Source organism: Acinonyx jubatus, chromosome D4, assembly GCF_027475565.1.
Source record: "Acinonyx jubatus isolate Ajub_Pintada_27869175 chromosome D4, VMU_Ajub_asm_v1.0, whole genome shotgun sequence".
In the NCBI taxonomy this organism is placed as follows: Eukaryota; Metazoa; Chordata; class Mammalia; order Carnivora; family Felidae; genus Acinonyx; species Acinonyx jubatus.
Genome location: NC_069391.1, coordinates 84797115 through 84823175, shown reverse-complemented (window position 1 = coordinate 84823175; position 26061 = coordinate 84797115). Strand labels below are relative to the sequence as shown.

Genomic DNA, 26061 nt, shown 5'->3' with positions numbered 1-26061 from the left:
TTGCTGTTACTGATTGGCTGGCTCTGGCGGTGTGTTTCCTGATGTGAGCTGTCATCAACCGAGACCCGGCTTTGAAACCGGTGCTTACCTGACACCGGGGCTAGAGAACAACCAGCCTTTTCGTCGACCATGAGAATGCTGTTATTCTTGGCCCCCCTTTTGGTCCTCCTCCATCCAGAGCTGCGGGAGAGGCCAGGAAGGATTGTCCCGGTCGTTGTCACTTACTGTTGCTTCTTCTTGAAGAGGAGGTTGTTTGCAGAAATGTGGCGTTTCAAGTGGCGTGCCGTTCAGAATGATTCGACCTTGTTTTTGTCTTTGAATCATCAGCTGAACATTTTTAGACTCCTGACGACAAATGAACAGCGGCAGGGAGGTAGAGTATAACCGGAAGCGTTTTAAGAAGGGACGGAAAGGCCCTCTGGAAGATTGTGAATCTGATCAAGGAAATGAAGGCTATCAGTGCCTCAGGTCTGCCTTAGGTGGTTGATGGTCTTTTTTCAACTTGGATATAAATTGATCCTTGGTGTTAATCCAGACAGTGTAAACCATTTAGGTTTGGAAAATAGTCTCCTCTGGTTAGCTAAAATATCCTAAGCTGTTTCATAACTACTTGGGATAAAGAAGTTAACCTGGTTTCTTGTTTTGAAATTCCACTCATGCAGGAGTCAGCCAGAGTGAGGAACGTATCACGTGTCTGTCCGTCTCTCCATTCTCTGTTCATCCATCTGTCCATCTTATTTTTATGATGCATTTCAGAGGACATGATAATAACCAGCACATCTAAGCCCCTCTGGTTTTCAAGGCCACATGTTACGGGGATTCATCTTCCCAGTGTAGGTCCCTGTGTCTGGGGTGCCTGGTGTGATAATCTGTTTCTTTCCCCTCTCTGTGCCCACATTATCCCTCCCTCCTACAGACAGTCCCGTGGGTCAGTTTGGTTCCCGACCGCGTCTCCACCTTTTCCTACCCTCTTCAGTGTGGCCTCTTCTCTACATTTAGCTGTGGAGACTCTGTCCTGCCAGTCTTCGGGTCATTTTCTGGGTTAGTCACCCTGATGTGGGTGTTATCTAGGTGTATCCATGGGACAAGTTAAGCCCAGGATTCTCCTACTCCGCCACCCTCCCTGGAAGTCTCTAATTAATTTTCAATATTAATCTTGGATACCACAACCTTTTATAGTCACTTACTAGTTCTAGTAGTTCTCTTTTAGATTCCTTAGAATTTCCTATGTTAAAAAAAACAACTGTCGTGCTCGCTTCGGCAGCACTTATACTAAAATTGGAACGATACAGAGAAGATTCGCATGGCCCCTGTGCAAGGATGACATGCAAATTTGCGAAGCGTTCCATATTTTTAAGGGGCACTAAGGAATCTACCCCTGAAAGGGATGTAAATTTTAAAAAATTAAAAATAAAATAAAAACGAAAACAAAAACAAAACTGTCATCTGCAAATAGAGATGACTTTCCCTGTTTTCTGATCTTTATGCCTTTTATGTTTTTTTCTTGACTTTTTGTAATTCTTGTGATTTCCAGTACAATCTTGAATAGATCTGGGAAAGCAGTTGTCCTTGACATTCTCCTGATTCTAAGGAAAGTCCACTTGTCACCATTAAGTATAATGTGTGTGGTCTGTCTTTTGTGGGTGCCAATGATCACATCGGGGAAGTTTACTTCTTTCCCTAGCTTGTTGGAAATTTTTATTATAATTAGGCATTAGATTTTGTTAAGTATTTTTCTGGATCTGTTGAGACTATCATATTGTATAAATGTAGTGAATTACCTGGAATGAAATAGTTTGCATAGAACTGGTATTAATTCTTCATTAAATTTTTGATAGGATTCACCTGCAAAGTGACTGGGGCTTAAGGTTTTAGCAATAGATTGATTTAGTAGATATAGGACACTTCAGATTTTTTCCTCGTGTCGATATGATGTTTTATATTCTTCCGTGGAATTACTGCATTTCATCTAAGATGTCAGATTAAAATTTCTTCATAGTTTACGTGTTATCCTCGTTTTTTATCATTGTTTTTAAAGTTTATTTATGTATTTTGAGAGAGACAGAGACAGCATGAGTGGGAGAGGGGCAGAGAGAAAGGGAGAAAGAGAGAATCCCAAGCAGGTTCTGTGTTGCCATTATAGAGCCGGCTGTGGGGCTCGAACCCACGAAGACATGAGGTCAAGACCTGAGCTGAAACCAAGAGTCAGACACTTAACCGAGAAGCCACCTAGGCGCCCCTCCACGTTATCCTCTTACTTCATAATATTTATTATAATTTCTTTTCTCCTGATAATTGGTTATTAATGTCTGATCTTTCTTTTTTTTGAAGCATCGCTAGAGGTTTATCAATTTTATAAGTCTTTTCAACAAATCAGCTATGGGTTGCATTTGTTTTCTCTTTTGCTTACCTCTTTTCTATTTCATCGATTTCTCTTTATAATTTTCTTTGTTTTTTTTATTCCGTGATTTTGCTCTGCCCTTGTGTTTTAACTTCTTACAGTGAAGCTTTAAGTCGGTATTTTGTCCTTTTATTCTTTTCTAGTATAATTTCCTGAAGTCGTTAACCTTCCACTAATTCTGGCTTTCCTGATATATAACCAGACTTCCCTATGTTGCATCTTCATTGTCATTCTGTTCAAATACATTCTGATTTCTCTTCTGATTACTTCTTTGGTCTCTGAGATATTGAGAATTATTTTAATTTTCAGGTACTTAGAAGTTGTGCAGATCTCTTTCCGTCATGGAAGCTGGACATTCTAAGTGTTGTGCTATTGAGTGTCTGGATTCCGCTGACTTCCTTTACGGAGTATTAAGGTTTGTTTGCTCAGATGGATTAGCTAATTTTAGGTCAGCTTGATTCTTCTGAGACTTGCTTCTTAGCTCTGCCTTGGCCGACTTAGGGAAGTCTTTATTCTAGGTCTAGTTTTGACATGCTCCTAAGGTGTGTCTGATCCTTGGTTTCTGCTGTTACGTCTTAATTGTTCAGCAAGGTCTCTCCACTCTGGCTGGAGCTAGAAACTCTCCCCACCCTGTGTTATCTCTGGGAATTGTTCAGCTTAGAGCTCTCTCATAGTTATTCTTGGCCCACTGTGGTTTTGACCATCTTCTGGGCATCAACCCTACACATATTTTATTTAAGATTTATTCAGCTAGAAACTCAAGGGGAGCCCTATGCAAATATTTTTAGTTTTTTCTTCCTATAGAAAGAGCTTGCTTTCGAGTAATCGGCCTTAGAAATTCCAGCAGCTTCAGCCTTTCTGAATACCAATCTCTGTATCTTCCACTCAGCAAGATCTCTCCGTCCTGGTTTGCTTTCCAGACCATGTGCTGCAGTGCGGATAATGTCTCTAGACAGAAAACCAGGCTAATTGTAGCAGTGTCCTAATTGGTTTCCCTTCTGGATCACAATTTTGCATTGCCTGTCTGTTCTCTGCTGTCTGACGGCACTGTTTCATGTACTTTCCTTATTTCATGTAGTTTTCTTGTTTCAGAGGAAGGAAAAGCATGGTACCAGTTAATCTGTCATGATTATGAGAGGAGTGTTCCCTGTTTCTTTCAAAAGAAAGAAATTCACACACTCAGAACACTTCACATTTCCCGGGCAGTAGTCATGGGTATTCATGAAAAGCCAGAAGCAATCAACATTTTCATTACTTTAGCATACATCCTAGCTCATTTGTACAATTACCGTACAACCCACAAATCAGAGCCTTCTGTCCTGCAAGCCAAGAGAAATGAGTTTCAACTCACAAAATATTTGCAAACGTTTCCTTGCCTTCAGTGGTAGATCTGCCTTTTTGACTTCGATATATCTGTGACACATGCCAATGACATATTTCTATGATCTTCCCGAATCTTCCTATGATCTTCAAGGGTACTTTCAAAAGATTGGCCGTAGACACAAAGAGTTACAATTACAGACCCTATTACAAAGCCATTTGTTTCTGCCACGGATGGTGAAGGGTGAAATTTTATCTGACTTGCAAGCTAATAAGTTAGTTTGCCACTGTTTCATGAGTGCTGACAGAAGGCACAAGACTTCTGGCTCAGAGGTAAGGAGTTAATGACTCCGAGAAAGAGCAGTAGACAGAATGTCAGCATACTGTTAGTTTTCTGAGCCCCGATACCCAGAGGCAGGTGCAGAGGATCCAATGGGTGTCTGACCATGCAATGGTAGGCAATACAGGAGAGGAACAGCAAGCTTGGAGAACCCGCTGTTTTATAGCAAGCAGTAAGCAAGCTAAGCTCTTTGCTCCAGAGGAAGATATTATTTCATACCTGAAGGTTGATTGTTGCATACACAACCCTGAGAAACAGCCCAGGCAAAGAGTAGTCAAGACCTTGAACTCTTGGCATACTAAGACAGGAGTCCCAGAAAGAGGCCTGCAGAGGAACTACTCCCAACACTTTTTCTCTGTGAGGAGGAGGGAGATTTTCTCATTTATAAACACCCAGAGAATGACAGTCTTGGAAATTTCATTCATAGGTCACATTGAGTTGAACAAACGCATATGTGAACAACCTTTGCAGCAAAGACAGGCACGGACAAGGCAGTTTAGAATGTCTCTTATAGCTAAAAGAAAATATCAGTAGTGAAGGACATCCTACAGGGCACCTCTCTTCACCATTCTACTGAGACAGGCCCCTGGTCTTGGTAAACTAAACACCTGATGTAGAGAAGCAGATGCTTCTGTCATTCAAGGTAGCCCCCAAAGTGTAGACCAACAGCACCAAATGAAAATGAACACCAACCTCTCGGCACTTCTCATTTGTTAGAGGGGACCAGACATCCATTAGGTAGAAATAATTCAAATAGGCTTTGGGCAGAAATAAAAGCAGATATCCAGACAGCAAGAGACGAAAAATAATTTAGAAACAGACTAAGTCAGTACAAAATCACTACGTTAGTACAGTTAGACTCACCCTAGAAGCCAGAGAACATGGGGCTGGACCTGCTCGGCTCATAAAGTGCACGGTTCAAGTAATGCAGCTTGGAAGGTGTGGTGGATAAGTCCGTGTGAGCATCTCAGTGAGACCTCCGTGTTAAAAGTCAAACAAAGAAGCCAAACTTAATAAACATTTTTCGAGGACCGAGCGGAGTTATATCTGCAATAATAAAACCTATGTGAGGGGGTCTGGCTTTCCCAACAGCTGGCTCCCAGATGAAGAGAGAAGGCTATGTTTGTGGGTCAAATAGAACATTCTGCGGTTCTAGCTGGATTACACTTGAGTTGGGTGGTTTTTTGTGTTTGTTTTAAGGTATTTTTTGTGCTTTGTTTGTGTTTTTGTGTTTGTTTTTGTTGGGTTTTTTTGATCACAGCTTTTAGAAACTCTTTATTTTCTGTCAAGCTTATTTCCATTTTCTGGCTGAGCAGCTTAAGACCACTCAGTGGTCCTTGCAGCCGCTCAGCAGCCTGAGCAGTGGGCGCTGTGGTCCGGTCCTCCGTGGCAGGCCAAGCGCCCACGTCTTGAGCAGACACTTGGATGGGCATTGCCCTCAGTTGTTGCTGTTTTTTTGTTTTTTACTTTTTAAAAAAATGTTTATTTTTGATAGAGAGAGAGAGAGGGAGGGAGAAAGAGTGGGGGGAGGGCAGAGAAAGAGGGAGACAATGGATCTGAAGCGGTCTCTATGCTGACAGCAGCAAGGAGCCCGATGTGGGGCTTGAACCCATGAAGCATGAGATCATGACCTAAGCTGCTCAGATGCTGAACTGACTGAGCCACCCAGGCCCCGTGAAAAGCTGTCAGTTTTAATAAAGGTAAGTAATTCCTACGTTCGATAATGAGAATCAGGATGTGGCTTATCTCAGGATGCAAATGTTTTAGAATGTTTGTCAGAGTTCACGACTTTCAGGAAGGCAAGGCTTTAAGTAATGGAAAATTGTTCTGTCCTATATAATGGGACATAATGAGGCTAAGGGCACAATGTCATTTTTACTTTTTACACCATACACGTTTGACCTGTCACATAAGACACCGTCTACTTGAGGGAAGATTAAACAGATCATCTTAGTGATGAAGAAACTGAGATTCAGAGAAGATCAGTCACTTTCTCAAGGTAATGTGACTAATAATTAACCGACCACGGATTGGAATCCCTAGCTTCCTGACTCCAAAGCCACACACTCTTCCCACGCTCTCGCACATCCTCCCCGATGACACCTGGGTAGTTTTAAGAAAGAAAGAAGCCAGAGAAACAATGAAGAGAGCTTGTGCCACAAGAAAAACACAAGGAAAGCCTTTCGTCCAATGTCTTCACACTTGGAACACTTAATCCTCGAGGAAACATACTCGTAAAGCCCACATGGAGTGCGCGTTTCTACAGTATCCGTGTTTCGTGAGGGTACTATTCAGAGTCGGTACAAAAGTCTGAGCAGACCTGGGGATTTGATGTTTCAGGGACTCTCAAAATTGAGGCTGCCTTTCATTTTTCGGACAAAACCTTTTCTTTAATTCTTTATGTTGTGGCGGGGTAGAAATTTTGAGAGGCCAATAGAAAAGGTCTCAGGGTTCCTGGGTGGCTCAGTGGGTTAAGCGTCCCTCCTGGGCTCAGGTCATGATCTCGCGGTTCATGGGTTTGAGTCCAGCGATGGGCTCTGTGTTGACAGCTCGGAGCCTGGAGCCTGCTTCAGATTCTGTGTCTCCCTCTCTCTCTCTTGCCCCTCCCTCACTTGCACTCTCTCCCTTTCTCTCTCTCTCAAAAGTAATTAAAAATATTTTTAAAAATTAAAGAAGAAACGGTCCTAAGAAATTGGGATGAATTTTACTCCCTAGCATATCCAATGACCAGATATTTTCTATCCACCGCCGGTACTGCTTCCCGGCTTCTTCGTGGAAGAAAGTATCTTGAAGAGCCTAGATAGTGATGAGGCCAATAATGGGAGTCGGCTGCCCTGATCCTACACGAAGCCCTCTGTACATGATTTCTAGTCACTTACCAGACAAAGTGGGGGGTGGGGGTGGGAGAATCACCTGACCTTTTTCATTACATTCTCTGAGACAGGGATTTGGGGCTCAGTAATGAAATCCAGGTTCAATTTGCTTTTGCCTGATATAGAATACAAACGATCAAGGTTCTCCTTAATCTGTTTACATCCATCACAAAAGCAAGAGGAACATTTCTAAGTAAGGAGCCCATAAGTGGGACCAATTCTGATACAAATTTTTCATCAGTTCAGTGCGTCACTTACATTTCAGGAATGAGCATAATGGCCTTGACCGGCCCCCCCCGCCCCCGCCTTGCTTTAGAACACTGGCTCTAATCTCTCAGTCTCCCTGGTTCTCCAAGAAGGAAAAAATAATTGCTACCAGGAGTTTCAGACTGGACTTGAGAATTTTCCCACGGACGCCTCCTAACCCCTTTGCATTCTGTGGTTTATGTGTCTCTAGACTGCTCTCCGTGAATCCCTGAACCACACCGATTGCAAATGCAGGTGTTTACGGATTGATGGGCTTCCTTGGTTTAATCTAATAATAGTTTTCAAAATCAGTGAAAGTCCCCGGAGGAGTTAGTTGCCTGTCTGATTTTCCTGGCCTGGGAGACTCACGGTAAGAACGGCCGTCTCCTCACTCTGGGTCTGTCAGTGCACGTTATGAAGCGAAAGACCGGAGTCCCCAGCTGTAGGAAGTGGTGGCAAGGGAGGGCCAAGCTGGCTGTCACCCAGAGGGTCCCAGATGGCCCGGGTCCCTGCTGGCAGGGGGGTCTTGATTGTCATTTGTCAGCCTAGGTGTTGACAGTGAGCTGTCGGCTGGTGTCACTGCCCATCAGACACAATTGCTGAATTTTTGAGATGCGCTCGGCTTCTCCGGAGTGAGAGAATGTGGCATTTGAAATGTGAGGCTGCTATTTTAGATTTAGAAGTGAGTCAACAGCTGCCAATTATCTGTAACTTGGGTAAGAGAGAAAAATCCAACTTTATTGGGGAGTTGACCTGTATTGATAATTAGGTGGCGTCTCTGGGAAAGAAGGGATCAAATATTCAAATATGTCTACGCGAGGAATGTTTTTGCCCCTTTTCTCCTTCTTCAGAACTGTGACTCCGTGATCTCCAAGGCTGATTTTGTCACATGTCCCATGACCTCCGGGAATCTCAGAGACCACTGTGAAATCCAGTACATTTAAATTCACCGCGTTTTAGAAGCAGTGGAGATAGTTAGTGACAGAGGCCAACGGAGAAAAAATGTTTAATTAAATGGACTTGGGGTAAATTCTGTGAAGCAGTAGGTTCTGCTAGTGGATTTGCACTAGGCGTGTGCAAGGTTGACATCCTGTTCAGTCACTTATGCATCTGGCAAATATTTATCGAGAGTCTCTTCCGTGCCAAGCACACATTTATGTGCTGAAGACAGAGTGCCGACTAAATAGAAGTCCTTACAATGATATAGCTGACATTTATCTCAATGGTTATTTGTTTTTGAGAGAGAGAGAGACAGAGCACGAGTTGGGGGAGGGACAGAGAGAGAGGGAGACACAGAATCTGTCAGCGGAGAGCCTGATGCGGGGCTCGAACTCACCAACTGCGAGATCATGACCCGAGCCGAAGTCAGACGCTCACCCAGGTGCCCCGTGGCTGACACTTGAAGAGAAGGGCACAGACAGTAGATAAATGAAGAGTTATAGTGAAGTTGTGTGTGATAAAGGCTGAAAAGAAAAGTAAACCAGGGAAAGAGGCAGAGGAAGACGGGGGACTAAGCATGTGTACCGTTTGTAGGTAATTGGGGGGGGGAAGCCTCATGGAGAAGTGACATTTGAGTAGAGGCCTGCCGTGCAGGACGGGGAGCCTTGTGCGGATCTGGACAAGGCGGGGGGGGGGGGGGTGTCCAGACTGGGGAGCAGAATTACATTGACCGTGAGGCAGGGTGTGTCTGAAGAAAGGCACTAAGACCCGGGGGGGGCTAGATGAAACGAGGGAGAAGGAGAGGGCGAGGTCAGAGAACAGAGGCCAGATCAGGTGAGATGTTGGAGGCATGGTGGGGATCCTGGTTTCATCCCCAGGGAGAATGAGAGCGTCCGGAGGCCTTGAAGCGGAGGCCCAGCTTTGTTGTGAGCATTATGCCATTTTTATACCCATTTGCCAAGCGTGTATTCATACTTCCGTTCATTGTGATTCTCACAGCAGCCCTGTGAGGCCGCCATGTTATCACTCTTGGTTTCCATTTTTAAGCAAAGACGCCGAGGCTCACAGACAGGAAGGAAGGCGCCCAAGTGACAAAAAATGCAAGGCCTGTGGACCCAGCTTCTAAGCTGCCCTTTTCATTTTTCACTGGTTGACGCTGAACCTAGAAAACTCGTACCTTGAGTTGGGATGCTAACGACAGACACGGCAAAGCCAGCTTGTGTCAACATCTCACTCACGGAGGAAAGGAAATGAAGAAAGACAATGGTGGACCTTCTTCTAGGAGTTGGTGAATCATGGGAAAGCTTTCCCATTTTTTTTTTTTATTTGAAAAACTTTCCAGTTTACAGAGAAGGTACGTGAACGTGACAGAGAACTTCTGAGTACCCTTTAAGTAGATTCATTCATTTACATATTTTCTCACATTTGATCTCTTAAACCCACACACGCTATCGCTTTATTTCTGATCTATTTGAGTCCTTTGGGCTTTACCAGGTATAGCCTGATGCTGTGTCCTTCTGTAGATACCCCATTAGGGAGCACTGAGGTCTCTGCCTCTTGTTGGTAGTAGGAATTTCGGGCACCCGGTCAACATGTTTTCCCGTTTCTTTACTGTCAACGTTACCGTGCTTTCCCTGTTCGTCATGGCAAATAAGCGTTTGGGGCAAAGGTACTTTGAAATTACATAAATAGGCTGCTCCTCCTCAAATAGCCCGAATTTAGTATGCATTGATTATCCATTGCTTTGGGAACACGGTTGATTTTGGGGTACATTAGTCTCATATCCTGCAGTCCCGCTGAGTCACTTAGTTCTTGTAGACTTCTTTTGTAGATTCCTAGGGTTTTCTATATAAGTGATCATGTCATCTGTGATTAGAGACAGTTGTACTTCTTCCTCTCCAATCTGTACCCTTTTTATTTCTTTTTCTTGCTTACTGCACCAGCTAGGACCTGGAGGCCAGTGTTGCATAGAAGAAGTGAGCCTAGACATCTTTACGTTGTTCATGACCTCAAGAAAGACATTCAGTTTTCACCATTAGCTGTAGGTATTTTTATAGACATCCTTCGTTGGGTTGAGGAAAGTCCGTTCTGTTCCTAATTTGCTAGTCATGTCCATCTTGAATTGTGTTTTGCAAAATGTCTTTCTCGATAGATGAAGATGAGAGTATCATTTTTATTTTTAGCCTGTGAATAGGGTGAATTTGATTTTTCGAATGTTAAAACAGCCTTGAATTTTTGAGTGAAAGCTCATTGTCATGATGTGTGTTTCTTTTTACAAATTAGATGTGCTAGAATTTCATAAATAGTTTTTGTGTCTATGTTCTTCAGGTGTTGCTTTGTAGTTTTTAAAAATGTCTTTGGGGGTTTTGGGGGTGGCTCAGGAAGTTGAGCGTCTGACTCTTGAATTCAGCTCAGGTCATGATCTCACGGGTCGTGAGTTCAGGCCCCGCGTTGGGCCCTGTGCTGACAGCGTGGAGCCTGCTTAGGATTCTCTCCCTCCCCACCCTCCCTGCCCCTCCCCTGTTTGTGCTCTTTCTCCCTCAAAATAAGTAAATAAACATTTTGGAAAAAATAAATAAAATGCCTTTGTCTGGTTTAGGTATCAGGTTAATGCTGGTCTTGTAAAATGGGGGCATGTTCCCCAAACTAGTTTTGTGAGCTCTTTGTGTGGAATTTGACATCACTTCTTTCTCAAATGTTTGTCAGAAGTAACAACGGAAGCCAAATGCGCCTTGAGTTTTCTTTGTAAGAAGATATTTAACTACAAAGGCAATTTATTTTATATATAGAGATCTAGTAAATATATGTACTGTTAACTAATGAATTTTACTTCTTTATGTCTTCCGTGCAATTTTTCCATTTCATTCAAGTTGTTAAATTACCTGCCATTATGTTCCGCGTAATCATTCTTTGTATTGGTATGATCTCCCTCCTTATATCAATAACAGCTATTTCCCCACCTTGATCAGTCTAGCTAGAGACGTACCAACTTTATTCAGCCTTCCAGTGAAAGAGTTTTCGGTGTCGCTCATTTTTCTCTATTTTGTTTGTTTTCCATCTTCTTGACTCTTTCTCTTGTCTTTATGATTTTCTTCCTTCTGATTACTTTGATTCTCTGATTACTCTTCTCCCTCTGCCTTCTTAAGGTAGATGCTTAAAGCATTAACCTAAGTGCTTTCTGTTTTTCTAATAGACACATTGAATGCTACAAATTTTTTTCTACACACTCTTCTCTGTACCTCCCATACATTTTGGTATGTTGCGTTTTCCTTGCCATGAAGTTCAAAATAATGTGTGTTGTTCTTTGGCCTGTGGTTTTTCCTTTTTGATCCATGGATTATCTGGAAATAAATTGTTTAATTTCCAAACATTGGGAGACTTACCACATATCTTTCACTGTGCTGGTTGAATTCTTTTATGGTCTGAGAACATGTTTTGTTTCAAGTTTGTTGGAGTTTGTTTTAGGGCCCACAGTACGGTCCATCTTGGGGAATGTTCCATGTGTTTCTGGAAAGAGTATGTGTTATGTTACTGTCAGCTTGGATTTTTCTCTAAATGTCAGGTAGTTCAAGATCTTTAGTGATTCTTGGTCTACTTGTCTATCAATTATTGAGAAAGGAGAGTCGTAATTAGCAACGATAGCTGGATTTTCCCTATAGTTGTGTCTGCACCTTTGCTGTAGGAAAGTTGATATTCCCTGAGCATCTGTGCAGTGATGCTTCACATAATGACTCAAGAAAGCAAAAAGTCAAGACTCCAAGCTTTTAGCAGCCGATTTTCAATTTTTTTCTCTTTTGGGGAAAACTCATATTCGCTTGAACCCAGCTGGAGCCTGGCCCCTTCCGTGCCTCTCTGCTCTCAGGATTTATTATAGGAACGTACTCTCTGGTCCCCATTTCCTGTGGAACATGCGCACAAAATATCTGAATAGTACTAAAGTATTTGTGGATGAAATGGCATTAAGTCTTGGATTTGCTTTAAAATGTCCAGCCAAGAAAACACAAGACACACGGTAGTAGAAATGAACGGAGATTGATGAAATCTCAGTCAGCTTTGGATCTGGATGATAAAAATCTTTATACTACTCTCTGCGAATTTAAAAATCATGATAAAAAATTTTAAAAATTATACATGGGAAATTCCATTAAAACATGATTTGGAAGGGGCGCCTGGGTGGCTCGGTTGGTTGAGCGTCCGACTTCGGCTCAGGTCATGATCTCACAGCTCGTGGGTTTGAGCCTCTTGTCAGGCTCTGTGCTGACAGCTCGGAGCCCGGAGCCTGCTTCGGATTCTGTGTCTCCCTCTCTCTCTGCCCCTCCCCCACTCATGCTCTTTCTCTCTCTCTCTCAAAAATAGATAAACATTCAAAAAAAAAAGAAACTATCAGAAGCGGATTTTTAACTCCATTCTGATGTAAGACATTGCCTCTGACTACACATCCCAGTAGATCTGATGTTCCTGAAAACAGGCAAACCGACACATGCTGTGCCCCGTCGAGAAATGGGCTAACCCTTTCTTCTATTGTCCACACCTGTAGATTCCGCCCAGGGTTTAAGGATTCTCTTCACATCAGGCTAAAAATTGTTTCTTTTTTTCTCTCCACCGTGACACCATTGACGTTGGAGGCTGGTTGATGATGTCTCTGTTGCGGGGGGGGGGGGGGGGGCTGTGCTGCACCCTGTTGGGTTAGTCTAGCAGCACCCCGGCCTCTCCCCACTAGATAATCAACAGCACCGCCGTCCCCAGTTGTGATATTGTCCCCTCTCCAGACATTGCCCAGTGTTCCTTGGGGGAGAAAAATCACCCCTTGTTGAGAACCACCAACCCGGAAGCCTTTTGAGGTTTCTGTGGGTTTGACTGCGGGAAATAAGGAAGATTAAGTTTCAACAAATAAGCTGCTTTCTGTCCTTCTTCTCGTCACTTACTTGACCAAGAGCCAGAGTTTGTGAACTGTGGACCAGGCAGATGGGTTTACCAGATGAGTTACGTTTAGCCTCCAGGGTGACTTTGTGTTTTAATTAAACCTGAAGGCACTTACACTAGGTCTCTACTCTCCAGCCCTGTTTCTTTATAGCCGCTGCTACTTTCTAGAGATGCACACACGTGGGCCCCTTCACCTACTTACGGAACCTGTCTGGCTCATGAAGCATTTGAATGTGCCACCTTTGTAAGGTGAGGCCATGGTGGAAAAGGCAGGGACTAATGCATGTGCTCATTGAGCAGACTTCAGAGTCACTGCAGTGCACAGAACACTTTGTCTAAATTAGGGGAAAAAAAAACCCCAAAAACCTCCTTCCTTAAGACAGTTTTTCTTTCGTCTGCCAGAAAGTAATCATGATTTTGCTAGGGAAAAAAAATACTATTGACTGTCATTGGCTAAAGAATTGTAATAAATTAATCAATCTAAGTATTTCTGATACATAATCTAGTTCCTGGGTTGTGCAGTGCACATCCTGTGCAACCATACATGGCAGTCTTGCATAATTAGGTTAAGGAAGGTCTGGATTCCATAGGGAAACCTAGAATTGGGCTTTCCTGGGAATTTCATTAAATAATAGGGTTTACAGAGGATCTTTGAGACAACAGGGCAGATCATGGAGTGAAGGTAAGATCACTATTATATATATATATTTTGTGGCTAAAGGAAAATAGCTTCTCTTTATACCAGTCAGATGTTCCGACTGATACCCTATCCTGGACCAATCTTGGGGGTGTGAGGATGTCACTCAAGGAGGGCGTGACTGAGAAGGAAGTAATAGCAGAGGTGCCATCAGGAAGAAATAAAGAGTTTCCATGGCTGCTAGAACTTTGTGCTCACGCAGAACTGATCCTAAGAGACTGTTCTTTCTGGGCCTGCAAACCATTTCTCTGATTAATGATTAACGGTTGTCTAGCCAGGGTTCTCAAGAGAGACGATCCCTACCTCTTCATGTTCTTAATTTGACATTAATTTATAGCTCTTTTTCTTTCTTTGCTCCATTCACTCTCTGTGTTTATTGATACAATAAATGTTTGTGAGCACCTTCTGTGAGCTTGCACTATCATAGATCCCTGCTCTCGTGGAAAGACCATTTTCCAAAAGTGACTTCAGCCCGAGCAGCCACTTCACAGAACCCCTCTCAATCGAAGATAATTGTCGTTTGTTCAGATTCCACTTTAAAGTTTATTTCTCGTGATTATTGTATCTGGGGCGAAGATGTTATCAATACAGCTGCTGTTAGCATTTTGGCTTCATTATTGTCAGCATTTCTGTTTTGTATCCGTCTCTAAATGGTTGTGATTGTTGTTTACGTATTATTTCGTACCCTGCTATTTTCATGTCGCATTCTGTCGTCAGTATATTTCCATGTTTGTTAGTCTTTATAAGCATCATTGAAAATACTTAAGTGATATTCCACAAACGAGTTCCTATAAAATACTTACGCGATCCTTATAGTAGGACGTTGAAATGATTTCTGTTTTTCAGTATAAATAATAATCTTGCGATTCTAATTAATGATAGCGACATTTTTCATATTACAAATAAATAAATGTTTTTGGGTCCATAGCTTTTGGATGGTTTCATTCTGCCCAATCCCCAGGTGTTGAACAAATGTGCCAGAGCATATGAAGTTTTCTTTCTTGCTCCTGTACATACGCTGGGTTGCTTTCCAGAACACGTGTTCGGGTTTATGATGACTCTAGTGGGGTTTCTGTGTATTGTTTCGTTGAAACCTTAACATAATTGGATGTTGTAGGTTTTATTAATTCAGCTGTCCTTTTTTTTTTTAAATGTTTATTTTTGAGAGACAGAGCATGAGTGGGGGAGGGGCAGAGAGAGAGGGAGACAGAGGATCCAAAGCGGGCTCTGTGCTGACAGCAGAGAGTCCGACGCGGGGCTCGAACTCGCAAACCATGAGATCGTGACCTGAGCCAAAGTCAGATGCTTAACGAACTGAGCCACCCAGGCGCCACTGATTCAACTGTCCTAAAAAAGAATACATCCGGGGTGCCCCGGTGGTTCAGTCAGTAGAGCACACAACTCTTGAGCTCACGGTTGTGAGTTCGAGCCCAGCGTTGGGTATAGAGATTACTTAAAAAAAAAAAAAAAAAAAAACAATTAGAAAATAGTGCGTCAGTTGAATTTGCATTTCACTGCTTTCTGTTGATGCGAAATTGGGGGAGATTTTGTTAGAATCCCAGAATTTGAACTCGGGACACCGGGTGCGATCGGATCTCTGCCTCTGGAAGACCCTCTACTCAGGCAGTGAGAAGAGCTGTGCACGGATATTTGCTCTGTTGTCGCTCTCGCGGCCACGAGATAGGGTTCCCCTGCCATGCTTCCTTCAAGTTAGGCGTGGAGGTGAGACTCGCCTTGGCCAATCTTTGTGTTCTTTCTGTCTGAAGGTTTTACAAGCCCGTGTGGCCATTGTCATTTTCTGGTGTTTTGCACCCACCATCCTGAGGCACTTTCTTGCCTGGGTCCTTGAGTGAGAATAACGTGAAACAGAGACCCCCGTGCTGACCGGACGTGGACACAGAGCGTAAATTAGCAGCAGATGCTGTCCCACACCTCTGCGATTTGGAGTGTGAAGAGGCAAACAAGCCTCTCCTGTGTGATTCAGCCACCACAGCCGGTCCACCTGCCTGTGCTGCTGCGACATCGTGCGGCTGCCGCGGGACCGCAGAACACGTGGCAGCTCCAGGAGTCAGATGCTTTCCCAAATAGGGAAAGAGTTTGGTATTTATGTATAATCTACTCAATTCCGAGCAACAAAGTGGGTGACAACATTATGCCATCTGCCAGCTCAAATTATTTTTGTCCTCTCAGATTAAAAATTGTTTTAATATTCAGCAGGGAAGTGACGTAACGCAGGTTGGCTTCAGGCAACTTTGTAAAAATTGCTTTCCCTTCATGACAGGCCCGTAAAAGCGAATAATAATAATAATAATAATAATAGTAATAGGTAACATTTACTGATCATTTCACTATGCTTCAGGGACCGTGGCAACAGATTCCCTTTGCAAAACAATGAGGTCAGTGCTATTATCCCTGGTTTACAGATGAAGAAACTGAGGCTCAGGATGATTGTCACTTGTCAGGGTCATTCACGGGTTAGTCACGGGTGTACTAAGATTTGAACCCAGGTCCGTGGGGCTGTGTGCCAGCCCCTATGTGACAGGGGCCACATTGTTGCTTCCCAAACTTTTCTCAGAGCCCCACACGGGGCACATTTTGGTTCTTCCAGACCCTTGTCCTGCCACCTTTTCCTGTCGCCTGCCTTTGCCATATATGTGATCAAAGATTTTATCCCGTATAAGAAGTCTGTCCAGCCCATGCTGAGTGAACGGGCGCTGTGCAGGCTCGAGACACGAAAGTCAATGAGCTGCTGTTGCTTCCCTCGAAGGGCTTTATACGTTGGAGCAGCTCCCACCAAGAGCAGTAAGGCGTGAGCCAGAAAAGTGAGCCACGCATGTAGTTTTTAAAAAATATTTTTCCATATTTTGTTAGAAATAATGATAATGTAAAATTTACCATCTTAATTAACCATTTTTAAGTGCAATTCCGTGGTATTAAGTACACTCATACTGTGCCACCATCACCAACATCGGTCTCCAGAACTCTTTCCACTTTTGGAATTGTAAGTGTCCTAGTAAACACGTCTTTGAAGCCAAAAGAAACAGGTAAAATTACTTTTAATAATCTGGTTTAACCCAGGAAACCCAAAACATCGTAACTTAAACACGAAACCAGTGCAGAAAAATTGTTAATGCGATGTTTCATGTTCTTTTTCTCTTGTGCCGTGCTTTTTGGAATCTCCTAGATTGCGTTTGACACTTAGCAGCACATCTGAATTTGGACTGGCCACATGGGAAGGGCTCTGTTGCTGCATGGGGCTAGGCCTGTTGTGTCGCTCAGTGGGAAGCACAAAGGCAGAGATTGATCATTTCAAGGTAATAAGGAGAAAGATGGGCTAGAACATCCCTGGGGCACTGTGGGAGCACAGCAAAGAGACACTTAGCTCACTCTGGAGCTCTAAGGAGGCTTCTCATATGGGCAAAAAACAGTAAAAGACACGAGATCCACGGCACAGAGACAAGCCATGCAAGGAACTGCCCACACTGGTGAGAAGCCAGTGCGAGGCCAGCGGGAATGAGGCCGACTGGCTTCTAGGGCAGAATGGGACACAGTCAGGAAGGGCTTTGTTTGGAAGCAAAAGAGTGGACTTTGTTTGCATGACCCTGTGCAGCCTTACAGTGTCCTTTCCTACACATGAGGTCATTTGGGAATGGCATCAGCCCTCGAACGAAGTAAGCATTTGTGGCTGATTGCCACAGACTGCTAAGTGTCTCCTTCTTCTCTTCTCACCTTCTTCCATGTTGTCAGAAGTCATATACTGTTAGGGGTGATAATGAGCATAGCTAACGTGCACCTCCCAGCCAGCCTTGCAGATAAAGAGGGGAGCTGGAGTTGTTTGATTGGGTTTCTGGGAAATCTCCTTAACAGGGGCTGTTTGCTACTTATCCATTGCCCCTTTCAGTTTCTTGCTGCCTGGGATGTATACATGATTGCTGTGAGGCACCCTGAGGATAGAAAGTGTGTTTTTTAAATTTATTTATTTTAAAGTTTATTTATTTATCTTGAGCGAATGAGAGAGAGAGTGTGTGCAAGCAGGAAGGGGCAGAGACAGAGGAAGAAAGAGAATCCCAAGCAGGCTCCATACCATCAGCACAGAGCCTGCTGCGGGCCTCAAACCCACGAACCGTGAGATCGTGACCTGGGCCGAAACCAAGAGTCAGACGCTTAACCGACTGAGCCTCCCAGGCGCCCTGGAAAGTATGTTTGGAACACATCACAGGGGAAGGGCACATGATACTTGCCTATGTATGACTGTGGAATGACTCCGCCAGCCCTGAGCTGCCTCGTTCTGGGCTTCTTTTATGCGACAGAAAAATAAATCAAAATCACAGTCTCGTTGAAGGCATTATTATTTGGGTTTTTCGCTGTATGCCGATAGACCCAACTCTGAGTCCCACAGGACACACAGCCCATCAATTAACCCTCTAAGTTCATTTTGCAAAGGAGCTTGCCAAGGATCTGAGAACTTCCGCGACCTGGTAAGGATCAGGCAGGAAGCTATAGGATCAGAGGTGAAACCGAAGCCTGGGGGTTCTGGCTCCAGAGCCTCTGCTTTATCTATTGTAAGACTTTGTTGTCCAAGGACGTGCTGTCTGTTACCTCCGGCTCCTCTCGCGGCGCGTTTTCGGGGTAGCCGTCCTGCAGAGGAGTGACTAGAGAGCAGCAGGTCACAGCTGGTGACATCCTGTACTAGTAGCTCATAGGAACTGGTGACTCGTGCGGTGACCACTGTGTTCCAGCTCCTACTGGGGCAGGGGCGTCGTCTGTCTTGACCATCTGGCAGGAGACCCATAAAACGTAGGGCTCTCCCTCCTCTTGAGCCTCCTGCCACAGAGTTGATTTCTTGCCTTTAATGCTTCCCAGCCGCTTCTGCTGGGTCCTCCTGGAGGAGGCTCAACCAGGCCCTTCTTGTCCTGCCAGTACAAGATTGTGCAGGCATCTGGCTTGCCCCTCTCCCTTCCTGCTGTTTGCCTCCTGGCTCTGTCACTAGTCAATTAGCATCCCCAGCAGAGGGTGGGGATGCTCAAATCTGTCAGTTCTGCAACTTGTTGGCATGTCTGCAGAGAGCTCAGCGGGAGAGGGGGTTGCTGACTCAAGGCTAAATGCGATTTTCGTATCATCCGCAGAGCTCAGTCATCCGTAAGATCCTGATGACTTGCAAGGTGGCCAAATCAATCAGTGGTTTATTGAGCATCCTCGCTGACCTTCAGAACTCCCGTTAGCAAAACCTCCGGTCCCAGTGCCCGTTGCCGAGCACCTTGTGCCCGCCTCACTGGTTCCAGGTGTGGCCAGGTTGTCAGCCTGGCCTTGGGTGGTGACGCCTCCCGGCTGACCCGACACTCCTCACTCTGATTTCTCGGACCTTTTCTGCCAATCTGCCTGCACAGCTGGGCACAGAAGCATGTGTGCTGCTTACCTGTGTATCTAGGGATGGGATGACGAGGGGCTGGCCAGTAAATATTTTAGGTTTCACGGGCCATGTGGTCTTTGTCACAGGTACCCAACTCTGGCGTTGTAGGCACAGAAGCAGCCATAGATAATACGTGAAAGAATGCGTGTGGCTGTACTCCGATAAAATTTAACTTATGGACGCTGAGGTTTGAATTTCATATCATTTTCATTGGTCACGAAGTATTCTTGTTTTGCTTTTTTAAAAAGATACGTGAAAATTGGGGGCGCCTGGGTGGCTCGGTTGGCTAAGCATCCGACTCTCGGTTTCGGCTCAGATCGTGGTCTCGCGGTTGGTGAGTTCGAGCCCCGTGTCGAGCTCCACGTCAACAGCTCAGAGTCTGCTCTCTCTCTCTTTGTGCCCCTCTCCTGCGCGCTCTCTCTCAAAATAAATAAGGAAACTTTAAAAAGTTAAAAAATATGTGAAAATATAAAAACTATTCTTGGCCTTTGATCTATACAAAAACATGCCAGAGGCTGGATTTGACCCGTGGGTCATAGTTTGCCTACCGGTGATCTAACGGCAGGGTAACATGGTAACTAAAAGGAGGATTTGTAGGGCGCCTGGGTGGCTCCTTTGGTGAAGCATTCGACTTTGGCTCAGGTCATGATCTTGTACTCTGTGGGTTCGAGCCCCACATCGGGCTCTGTGCTGGCAGCTCAGAGACTAGAGCCTGCTTCGGATTCTGTGTCTCCCTCTCTCTCTGCCCCTCCCCTGCTCACTCTCTGCCTCTCTCTGTCTCTCAAAAATAAATATTAAAAGAAGATTTTTTTTAAGAGCGTGATTTGTTTTGGTGCAAAGCCTGGTGCTGTCACCAGTCAGCTGTGTAATTTAATTGTGGTTACTTTATCCCCTAAGGCTTGGTTTCCTCATTGCGAAGAGGGGATAATCCCAGTAAACGAGATGGTGGATGTCGTGTGCATAGCCCAGCACGCTGTAAGTGTCCCCCAGGGCTGGGCTAGTCACTCTGGGAGATGCAAGAGTGAAGCAGACAGGGCTGCCCTCTCCAGGAGCTGGGAGTCCGGCAAAGAAGGGTCTGCGCGCCCCAGTCCCTGTCACACAACGTGACAGTGGGATCATGGCTGTGACAGAGGCACAGCGGGGACCATCTGTCATCTCCACAGGGGCAGTACAGCTGCTGGAGATTTTGGAATGCTCTGGGTGTTGGCTCCAAGAAAGAACAGACCCACCCATGCGTGCGCCTCTGCGACAAGGCCCATGCGTGCACCTCTATGAACCCCTGTAGCCCGCCGCACCCCGTGGCAGTAGGGCCCAGCTCCCCCGTCCCCTCGGCCACCGCCTAGAATCCTAATGGGCTTGGGGACCACCTGTCTGTCCCTAGGTATTGACTCCTTTGACTCAGCCAGTAAAGACAAAAGATGACAAAGTGACTCGTGAATGATCAAAACCTCCATATGGTTGGGATGGCATAGTGTTCTAAATTGTTCTCTTTTAGACAACATCCGTGTCACGGGCACCCTTCTGAGACCATAACGGTAAGTGGTGGTAACTCACTAATTGTCGATCTTCCCTCCAGAAAGGAGTAAACCCCTTACTTAGCAACAGTCTGCCCCTTTCCAGTTGTTTCCTAAAGTTTTCCTGAGTCTACATCACTCATGAGTCCTTTTGTGTCCTGAATCCTGTGCTGTTCTGTTCCGGGCACGCTGACCCCTTACCCTCTCGAGTCACGTATTTTCATACCAATCGCAGAACTTTCTCACGCTTTGAGTGCAGTTACCTAAGTTCAAGCTTTTAAAGCAGTGATCTTCTCATTCTTTCCTTTTTGCAAACTCTTTTCTTCTGATATACTTTAAAAAATGCCTGCCGCAGCTCCAGTTACCTTGGGGATTTCTTGTCTCGTTTCTGCAGTGCTACGCTTCCTTTCTGCTCTGTCCACTCTTTGATCTGCCTTCTGCTCTGACAGTGGGAAGGATTTTTGAGGTTACTCTGGAATTTTGAAGTGTGAGAGGAACTTCCAAGTTGAGTATGACATGGAAAGCTTGCCTGGGCAGGGCTGCTGTATAAAACAATTCCACACAACGCTCTTCATAGCCTCTGTGGATGTTTTGTGCAGTGCACAACCTGTGTGGTGATACTTGGCTACCCTGGCCCAGTAGACCGGACTCCTTGAGGCTGTGATGCACACTTTGGATGATACTGCCGTACTCATGAAGAAGGAGGGGGGACGAAGAGAAAGAGGGGGAGGGGAGAATAGCAGTACTTTTGTAGGGCGTCTTTTGTGCTGGACACTCTTGTAAGCACTTGGCATATATTCACTCATTTAATTCGTAAACAGGTGAATTTTATTCCGGAAGTCGTGCCTAGCTCCCACAGTGTGCCAGCCCCTGTCCTGGACAGAGTGGTTCTTTCTTTCACGCAAGCTGGGTTGCAGTCCAGTGCATTTTGGTGGAACCGATCAAGAAGTCACCTGTGATACCCATTGGCAGCCCCAAAGCTCAATGCAAAGATCATTAAAATTGGCATCTGACCCTCCCCCTGTTAACAAGTCCAGCCTCACGTTGAGCATTGCATCACCAGGGGGCCCTTCTGCTCAGCTGTCGTTTTCTCCATAACTCTCTGTCTTGGCCTCTGCACCCCGGAAAACCAGGCCACCTTCCCCACCTGCACTCCCGCTCGGAGACCTCCCTGCCGTGAGCTTTGCTTCCGGCCATTTCCTTCTTCCTCTCCGCCTGCTCGCATTCCCCCTCCTACCTTGGCTCGCCTGTCACCTCCTCTAAGCAGCCTTTCCTCCTGGAAGGAATACACTCTGCCTTCTGGAATCTCTGAAGACAGATCATCCTGCAACACTTTGTGTGTAAAAGTGCACTGCTTTGTAGTCGTTCTTGCGTGTGTGTGTGTGTGTGTGTGTGTGTGTGTGTGTGTGTGGAGTCACGTATTCCTCAGGGTGAGAACCTCAGTTCTAACTTTGTTTGTAGCCCCTCCACAGCCCCTCATCCTGTGCCTAGCATACCACAGGTGATCAGCGAATGCGTTTGGATAAGGAGGCGCCTCACCACCAGCCCTCTGGCCACCGCGGCTCAGGGTGTTCAGAGGCTTGAAGCCTTCCGAGCGAAGCTGGCTTTCTTGGCTCCCTTCCCTTGTGCCGGTGTGATTTCCACGCTGGACCTTTGGTGAAAACACCCAGAAAGGGCCCTCCTCCCCTTGAGTCATTGTGAAACGAAGAGCTCCCCAGCGAAGACAGCCCTTGCGGCCACTTGGATAAAATTCACACCTATGTCCAGTCGTTTTCCGTCCGTAGAATAAAATAATTTCCAACCCGAGCTAACACGGAGTGCCTCCTGATAACGCGTGTCTGTAAATATACACATTTACAAGTGTAAATTGCTTACATACGTAAGCAAGGAGGAACATACTTTTGTATAAAATATAAATCGGCACATGCACACGTGTGAGTAAATATAAACACACTCAGCCACAACCCCGGGGGATGGGTATTCTTTGCATTCTCATTATACAAAGGGTGGGATGGAGACACATCTTGAAGGAATCTGTCCACAATCACACAACTAGTAAGCAGGAGAGGCAGGATTGAGAGGAACCACCATTGGATGCCAGACAGGTTAGAGTGAGCCTGCACCCTTGGTATCTGCAGTGTAGACTTGTAGACTGTACTTCCTGGGATTTGAGTCCTCTGTGGGTGCGAGTACGTGTGTGTGTACCTGTGTGCGTGCGTGTGTACGTGTGTGCCTGTGTGTGTGTACTTGAGTGTGCAAGAGGCTGGAAACAAATTTCAAGCGCAGTATTTTGTAAACCTGATACTCTTTTTGGTTTGTTTCCTTTGCTTTGTATTATTTCGGGATCTCCCCCTTCAGCTTTATCAAGGTGTAATGGACATAGAACACTGTGTAAGTTTAAGGAGTACAGTGTGGTGATTTGATACCCTTATCTGTTGCAAAATGATTACCTCAGTAGGGTTCATTCACAACTCCATCGCCTCGAATACTATTTGTTTGTGGTGGTGAGAACATTTAAGGTCTCAGTGTCTTAGCAGCTTTAAGGACGCAACACTGTATTGTTTGTTTGTTTTTTTAAGTTTATTTATTTTTGAGACAGAGAGAGACAGAGCATGAACGGGGGAGGTGCACAGAGAGAGGGAGACACAGAATCGGAAACAGGCTCCAGGCTCTGAGCCATCAGCCCAGAGCCCGACGCGGGGCTCGAACTCACGGACCGCGAGATCGTGACCTGAGCTGAAGTCGGACGCTTAACCGACTGAGCCACCCAGGTGCCCCTACTGTATTGTTAATGTAATCATCCCACACTGTGCATCAGATCGCCAGCCCTGGATCATCTTTATAGCCAGGACTTTGTATCTTTTTTCCACATCTCCCCATTTCCTGCACCCCCAGCCCTGGACAACCGTCATTCTACTCTCTGTTTCTGTGGGTTCAGTCTTTTTAGATTCCACGTGTAAATGATACTATCTCTTACTTGCCTTTCTCTGTCTGGCTTATTTCACTTGGTCTCATGTCTCAAGTTCTATCCATGTTGTTGCAAACGGCAGAATTTCCTTCTTTCTCGTGGCTGAATAATATCCCATTGAGTATATGAACCCTATTTTCGTTATTCATTTATCCATAGACAGACACTTAGGTTGGTTTGGCGACTGTGAATAATACTGCAGTGACCTGGGGGGGTGCAGATATCTCTTCAAGATAGTGATTTGACTTTATTTGGATATATACCCAGAAATGGGTTGGCTGCGTGCTACTTTTTTAATGGTAGTTATTTTTGAGAGAGAGAGAGACAGAGACAGAGCACAAGCAAGGGAGGGCAGAGAGAGAGGGAGACCCAGAATCCGAAGCAGGCTCCAGGCTCGGAGCTGTCAGCACAGAGCCTGACGTGGGGCTCAAATCCATGAGCCGTGAGATCATGACCTGAGCCGAAGTCGGACGCTTAACTGACTAAACCACCCAGGCATTCCTGCTGGATCCTGTTTTTCATTTTAATCTATTTATAACTCTTTGAGGAACTGCCATACTGTTTCCCATTGTGGCTGCCCCAGTTCACATCCCGACTAAGAATACACAAGTGTTCCTTCTTCACATCCTTACCAACACTTGTTATCTCTGATCTTTTTGATAATAGCCATCCTAACAGGTGTGAGGTGACATCTCATGATGGTTTTCTCCCCCTCATCTTTATTTATTATTTAAGTTCTAGTTAGTTAGCATACAGTGCGATACTGGTTTCGGGAGTAGGATTCAGTGATTTATCACACACAGCACCCAGTCCGCATCACAAGTAGCACCCTCCTTAATCCCCATCACCTCTCTAGCCCATCCCCCAACCCACCTCCCCTCTAGCAACCCCGTTTGTTCTCTGTTGTTAAGAGTCTCCTGTGGTTTGTTTCCTTCTCTCCTTTCTCGTATGTTCATCTGTTTATTTCTTAAATTCCACATGCATTCATTGCTAGGGTATTTGTCTTTCTCTGACTTATTTCACTTAGTACGATACTTTCTGGCTCCATCCCTGTCATTGCAAATGGCAAGATTTCATTCTTTTTAATGTCTAATTAATATTTCATTGTATGTATACGTTGGTTATTGTTGATAATGCTGCTATAAACATTGGGGTGCATGTACCCATTCAAATCCGTATTTTTATATTCTTTGAGCAGCTACCTAATAGTGCAATTGCTGGATTGTGGGGTAGTTCTGGTTTTAGTTTTTTTGAGAAACCTCCATACAGTTTTCCAGAGCGGCTGCACCAGTTTGCATTCCCACCGGCCATGCAAGAGAGTTTCCTTTTCTCCGCATTGTCACCAACATTATGGTTTTGATTTATGGTTTTGATTTATGCTTTTCTGATTAGTGATATTGAGCATCCTTTCGTATACCTGTTGACCATTTGTATGCCTCCTTTGGAAAAATGTCTATTTAGGTCCCTCTGCTCATTTTTTCATTGGCTTTTTTTTTTTTTTTTTTTTGCTATTGAGTTGTGAGGGGTGTGTGTGTGTGTGTGTGTGTGTGTGTGTGTGTGTGTGTGTCTATCAACCCCTTATCCGATGTGTGTTTTGCAAATTTTTTCTTCCATCTTCCTTCATTTTGTTGGTCGTTTCTTTTTCTGTGCAGATTTTTGGTATCATCCTACTCATTTATTTTTACTTTCATTGCCTTTGCTTTTGGTGTCACATCCAAAAAGTCATTGCAAAGACCATCGTCAAGGAGATTCTCCTTGTTTTCTTTCAGGAGTTTTATGGTTTCAGTTCTTATATTGAAGTCTGTAGTCTATTTCACATTACTTCTCAGGAGGCCCAATTGCAAATTTCTACATGTGGTTCATCGTTTGTCCTATCACCATTTGTTGACAAGATTAGCCCTTACCCGTTGAGTATTCGTGGCTCCCCTGTCAAATGTTAGTTCTCCATATATGTGAGGATTTGTTTGTGGCTCTGAGTTCCATTCCATTGGTGTATGTGTCTGTTTTTATGACAGTACCATACTGTTTTGCTTACTATAGCTTTGTAGTGTTTTTTGAAATCAGGAAGTGTGATGCCTTCAGCTTTGGTCATTCTTTCTCAAGATTGCTTTGGCTATTCTGGGGTCTTTCATGGTCCTGTACAAATTTTAGGATTGTTTATTCTATTTTGCTGAAAAATGCCAGTGGAATTTTTAGTTGTTATTATTTTTTTGCCATTGGAATTTTGATGGAGATTGCATGAAATCTATAGATGACTTTGGGTGCTATGGACATTTTAACAATATTAGTTCCAAACCATGAACATGGTATATATATATATAGATATATAGATATAGATATAGGTATATAGATATATATAGATATAGATATATTTCCATTTGTTGGTGTTTTTGAGTTTGTTTTATCAAAGTCTTCTTCAGTTTTCAGTGG

General features: G+C 44.6%; 1 protein-coding gene and 1 non-coding gene across 3 annotated transcripts in view; both read left to right on the top strand.

Moving 5' to 3' along the window:
• PUM3 (pumilio RNA binding family member 3) overlaps nucleotides 1-26061 on the top strand; it is a 335043-nt gene that overhangs the window by 94280 nt on the left and 214702 nt on the right. The gene's annotated exons all lie outside the window — the stretch shown is intronic.
• Nucleotides 1249-1355, top strand: LOC113594306 (U6 spliceosomal RNA). The gene has a single exon (XR_003414666.1). It is a non-coding gene; the product is annotated as a U6 spliceosomal RNA (small nuclear RNA).